The sequence below is a fragment of the Vombatus ursinus genome, unplaced genomic scaffold, assembly GCF_900497805.2.
Source record: "Vombatus ursinus unplaced genomic scaffold, bare-nosed wombat genome assembly UNPS02014841.1, whole genome shotgun sequence".
Lineage (NCBI taxonomy): Eukaryota > Metazoa > Chordata > Mammalia > Diprotodontia > Vombatidae > Vombatus > Vombatus ursinus.
In genome coordinates, this window is record NW_020954619.1 from 7,574,918 (window position 1) to 7,581,157 (window position 6,240).

Here is a 6,240-nt window from a genome sequence, read left to right on the forward strand (position 1 = left end):
TAATGGAGAGCAGTAGTTTGGTGTAGTGAAGTGTCTCTTGGAGAGGAGATCAAAAGATTTGGGATCCCATACTCTACCACTATAATTTATGTAATGTCATGAAATAATTTAATCTCTATGACCTTCGATTTCTCAACCTGTAAAATGTGTGGAATAGATGAGTTTGAAGGAGCTTTCCATTTTTAAAATTTAAGAATTTTATGATTTAAGAAAAATGACAAAGAATATTGTGGTACAGTGGAGTTAGAGGACCTGAGTTCATTCCCTATTTGTAATGCTCATTATTTACATGAACTTATGGCAAATCACTTTATCTCCCTGAGACTCAGTTTCTTTGTTTGTAAATGACATAGGACTAGATGACTTCTAAGGTGCCTTTCAGCTCTAATCCAATGATTCATTAGTAAATGTATTGTCATATGCAAAAACAACAACTACTCTATTACTTGAGAAATGTACAAAATGAATTTCAATTCAACTCAATAATAATACATTTTATGTCCATTACAGATGAACATGTAAGTGTCCTAGGTTCTATGGATATATAAAGATGGAAATGAAATAGCCATTGCCATCCAGGAGCTTAATTTCCACTAGGAGAGATACTGTCAACAAAGTCAGAGCCAGCTATGGAGAGACTTAACCACAAGACTGAGGAATTTATTTTTCATCCTAAAGGCAACAGAGAGCAATTAATATTCTTAAAACGGGAATATCATAGCCAGACTTGTGCTAGCCTATGTCACAATGATAGCTTCTGATATAAAAGCAAATGTAATTGGTGAAGTAATTATTTCCACAATAACCTATGATAAAATTAATAGTAACATCTAAAAATGTCTATAAAACTCTATTTTCTAATGTAAAGCCACAGATGGTCAGAGTTTGAAATGGCCTTGAAAACTATCTAGTCCAATTCCCTCACTTATGAATGAAAAAAAAAAGATGTGAAATCTTTTTTCTTGCCCAAGGTCATACTACTAGTAAATGAAAGAATTGGGACTTGAATCTAGGCCTTCTGATGCTCAGTCCAAGTTTCCCCCTTACTCTATTATGCTGCCTTTGATATACTGGAAAACAAGATCAGATCATTCTAGACAAGAGGTGGAAATCATAGATTGAAAAATCATCTTTGAATTACATTTCTACTTTCTTTATCATATATGTATGTATGTTAAATGTTACTCAATTATATGTAAAATTTTTAACTTTATTAAAAAAAATTATTTCTAATTTCTCTTCCTTTTTCCCCATCCCTCCCCCACCCCTTGAGAAGGCCAGTAATATGATATCAATTATGTATATGAGGTCATACAAAGCATATTTCCACATTAGCCATATTACATAAGAAAACACACACACAAACCCCCAGGAAAAATGAAGAAAGTGTAAAAAAAAAAGTATGCTCCAATTTGTATTCAGAGTTAATTGATTTTCTCTCTCTGGAATTGGATAGCGTTTTTCATCGTGGGTCTTTTGCAATTCTCTTGGATCATTTTCTTGATCAGAGTAGCTAACTCACAGTTGATCATCCTTATAATATTGCTGTTACTGCATATAGTATTTTCCTAGTTCTGCTCACTTTACTTTGTGTGAATTCATTTAAGTCTTTCCAGGTTTTTCTGAAACCATTCTTCTCATAATTTCTTATAGTACAATAGTATTCCATCACAGTCACATACCACAACTTGCTCAGTCATTCCCCAATTGACAGGCATCCTCTCAATTTCCAATTCTTAGCCAGAACAAAAAGAGCTTCTATAAGTATTTTTGTACATATAGGTCCTTTTTCCTTTCTTGGATCTCTTTGGGATCTAGTAGTGGTTTTGCTGGGTCATAGGGTATAAACAGTTTTATAGCCTTTTGAGCAGGATTCCACATTGTTCTTCAGAATGGTTGGATTAATTCACAATTCCACCAAAAGTGCATTGGTGTCCCAATTTTTCCACATTCCCTCCAACATTTATCATTTTCCTTTTCTGACATGTTGGCCAATCTGATAGGTGATATTTGAGTTGTTTTAATTTGCATTTCTCTAATCAATAGTGACTTAGAACATTCTGTTCATATGACTATTGATAGCTTTGATTTCTTCTGAAAACTGCCTGTTCATATCTTATGATCATTTATCAATTGAGGAAAGGCTTGTATTTTTATAAATTTGGTTCAGTTCCTTATATATTTGAGAAATGAGGCTTTTATCAGAGAAACTTATGAATTCCGCTCCCCACCCCCCCAGTTTTCTGTTTTCCTTCTAATTTTGGCTGCATTGGTTTTGTTGACGCAAAACCTTTATTAATTTCATGTAATCAAAATTATCCATTTTACTTCCTATGATCCTCTCTATCTCTTGTTTGGTCACAAACTCTTCTCTTATCCATCTCTCTGACAAGTACATTTTTCTAAGCTCCCTAATTTACTTATTCTCTCATCTTTTATGTCTAAATCATTTATCAATTTTGATCTTATCTTGGTTTGAGATGTTGGTCCATGCTTAGTTTCCTCCAAACTCTTTTCTAATTTTCCCAGCAATTTTTGTCAAATGGTGAATTTTTACTTCAAAAGATTGGATCTTTGAGTTTATCAAACAATAGATTACTATAATAATTTACTACAATGCATTGTGTATTCAATCTAGTTCACTGATCCACAAGTCTGTTTCTTAGGCAGACCAGAGTGTTTTCATGATTGCAGTTTTTTAATGGTTTAAAATCTGATATTGCTAGGCCTCCTTCCTTCAGTGATTTTCTTGATATTCTTGACCTTTTGTTCTTCCAGATGAATTTTGTTATTATTTTTTCTAGATCTATAATATAATTGGTAGTTTAATTGGTGTGACACTTAATAAATAAATTAACTTAGGTGGAATTGTCATTTTTATAATATTGGTTCAGCCTGCCCATGAGCAATTAATATTTCTCCAATTGTTTAGCTATGTCTTTATTTGCATGAAAAGTGTTTTATAATTGTGTTTGTGTACTCCTTGGGTTTGCCTTGGTAGGTAGATTCCCAAGTTTTTATAGTCTGTTATCATTTTAAATGGAATTTCTCTTTCTTTCTCTTCCTGCTATATTGTGTTGGTAGTACATAGAAATGCTGATGGTTTATTTTATATGCCGTAACTTTGCAAAAGTTGTTAATTGTTTCAACTAGTTTTTTTTGGTTGATTCTCTAGGGTTCTCTAAGTATAGTATAAGCATATCATCTGCAATGAGTGATAGTTTTGTTTCCTCATTGCCCATTTTTTATTCCTTCAACTGTATTTTCTCATCTTACTGCTATAGCTACCATTTCTAATACATATCAAATAATAGCAGTGATAATGGACATCCTTGCTTCATCCCCAATTTTATTGGGAAGGCTTCAAGTTTATCCCCATTACAGATAATACTCTTGATTTGATAGATAAAACTTATCATTTTAAGAAAGGTCCTACTGATTCCTATGCTTTCAAGTTTTTTTTTTAAGTAGGAATGGGTATTGTATTCTGTCAAATGCTTTTTTCTGCATCTATTGATATAATTATATGATTTTGTTGTTTTTATTACTTTTATATTTTTATTTTTTCTCTAGACACATGTTAAAATAATTATTTAACCTTTAAAAAAGTTTTACATTCCAAATTCTATCCTTCCCACTCTCCCCTTTCCCCTCCCTGAGACAGTAAGCAATCTGATATAGTTTATACGTATGTGGTCATGTAAAAACATTTCCATATTAGTCATTTTGTACAAGAAGACCTGAATTTAAAAAAAGAGTGAAAGAAAGTGAAAAATACCATGCTTCAGTCTATATTTAGACAATATCAGTTTTTCTCTGGAGGTGAATAGCATACTTCATCATGACTCCTTTGGAGTTGTCTTGGATCATTGTATTGTTGAGAATAGCTAAGCCATTCACAGTTCTTCATTGTACAATATTGCTGTTACTCTGTATAATGTTCTCCTGGGTCTGCTCACTTCACTTTGCAGCAGTTCATGTACCTCTTTCCAGGTTTTTCTAAAATCATCCTATTTGTCATTTCTTATAGCACAATCATATTGCATTACAATCATATACCACAGCTGGTTTAGCCATTCCCCAACTCAATTTCCAATTCTTATCCATCACAAAAAGAGTTGCTATAAATTGTTTATACCGATAGATCCTTTTCCATTTTTTATGTCTTTGGGATATAGACCTAGCAGTGGTATTGCTGGATCAAAGGGTATGCACAGTTTTATAGCCTTTTTGGCCATAGTTCTAAACTGCTCTCCAGAATGGTTAGATCAGTTCACAACTCCACCAACAGTGCATTAGTGTACCAGTTTTCTCATATCCTCTCCAAACTTTATCATTTTCCTTTTTCATCATATTAGCCAATCTGATAGGTGTGAGGTGGTGCCTCAGAGCCATTTTTATTTGCATTTCTCTAACCAATAGTGATTTAGAGCATTTTTTTAAAAAAAATTAATTTATTTTTAGTTTTCAACATTCACTTCCATAAGCTTTTGAGTTTTAAATTTTCTCCCCCTCCCTCCCTACCTCCCACCCCAAGATGGTGTGCAATCTCATATAGGCTCTACATATACATTCCTATTAAACATATTTTCACATTAGTCATGTTGTAAAGAATTAGAACCAATAGGAAGAACCACAAGAAAGAAAAAAACAAAATAAAACAGAAGAGACAAAAAAAGAGCAAATAGTATGTTTCAATCTGCATTCAAACTCCATAGTTCTTTCTTTGGATGTGGATAGTATTTTCCATCATGAGACTTTTGGAGATGTCTTAGATCCTTGCATTGCTGAGAAGAACTAAGTCTATCAAAGTTAGTCATTGTACAATGTGGCTATTACTTTGTTCAATGTTCTCCTGGTTCTGCTCACTTCACTCAGCATCAGTCCATACAAGTCTTTCCAGGTTTTTCTGAAGTCCACTTGCTCATCATTTCTTATAGCACAACAGTATTCCATTACATTCATCTACCACAACTTGTTCAGCCATTCCCCAATTGATGGATATCTCCTCAATTTCCAATTCTTTGCCACCACAGAAAGAGCTGCTATAAATATTTTTGCACATGTGGGTCCTTTTCCCATTTGTATGATCTCTTTGAGGTATAACCCTAGAAGTGGTACTGCTGGATCAAAGGGTATGCATATTTTTATAGCCCTTTGTGTATAGTTCCAAAATGTAGAGCATTTTTAAAATATGAGTATAGGTAGTTTTTACTTCTTAGTTTGAAAATTGCCTATTTATCTTCTTTGACCATTTATCAATTGGGGAATGATTTGTATTTTTGTGAATTTGCTTCAGTTCTCTCTATATTTGAGAAATAAGGCCTTTGTCAGAAATATTTGTTGCAAGATTTCCCCCAAGTCTTCTGCTTTCCTTTTAATTTTGGTTGCATTGGTTCTGTTTGTGCAAAATTTTTTCAATTTTATATAATCAAAATTATCTTTTTTACATTTTGTAATGCTCCCTATATTTTCTTTGTTACCTTATCCATAGATCTGACAAATAAACTATTCCACACTCCCCTAATTTTGTTTTTATTATTAATATGGTTAATTAGGCTTATAGTTTTCCGAATATCAAGCCAGCCCTGAATTCCTAGTATAAATCTTATCTGGTCATAGTGTATGATCTCCGTGATATATTGCTGTAAATCTGATTGCTTGTATTTTATTTAAATTCTTTGGATCAATATTCATTAAAGAAATTGGTCTATCATTTTCTTTCTCTGTTTTTACTTTCTCTGGTTTAGATATCAAAATCATATTTTTTCTAAAAGGAATTTGTTGGGACTTCTTTGCCTGTTTTTTTTTCAAATGAGTTATATAGCATTCGAATTAATTGTTTTTTAACTGTTCAGTAAAATTCACTTGTAGATCCAACTGGTCCTGGGGACTTTTTCTTAGGGAGTTCATTCATGGCTTGTTCAATTTCTTTCTATAAGATATGAGTAAGCATTTTATTTCCTCTTCTATTAATTTGGGCAGTTTTTAATTTTGTAAATATTCATCCATTTTATTTAGATTGTCAGTTTTACTCTCAAATAATTGAGCAAAATAACTCCAGATAATTTCTTTATTTTCATCTTCATTGGTGGTATATTCACTCATTTTCATTTTTAATACAGGTAATTTGGTTTTCTTCTTTTTTTTAAAAAAAACAAATTAACCAATTGTTTGTCATTTTATTGTTTTTCATAAAACTAGCTCCTTGTTTTACTTATTAGTTCAATTTTTTTACTT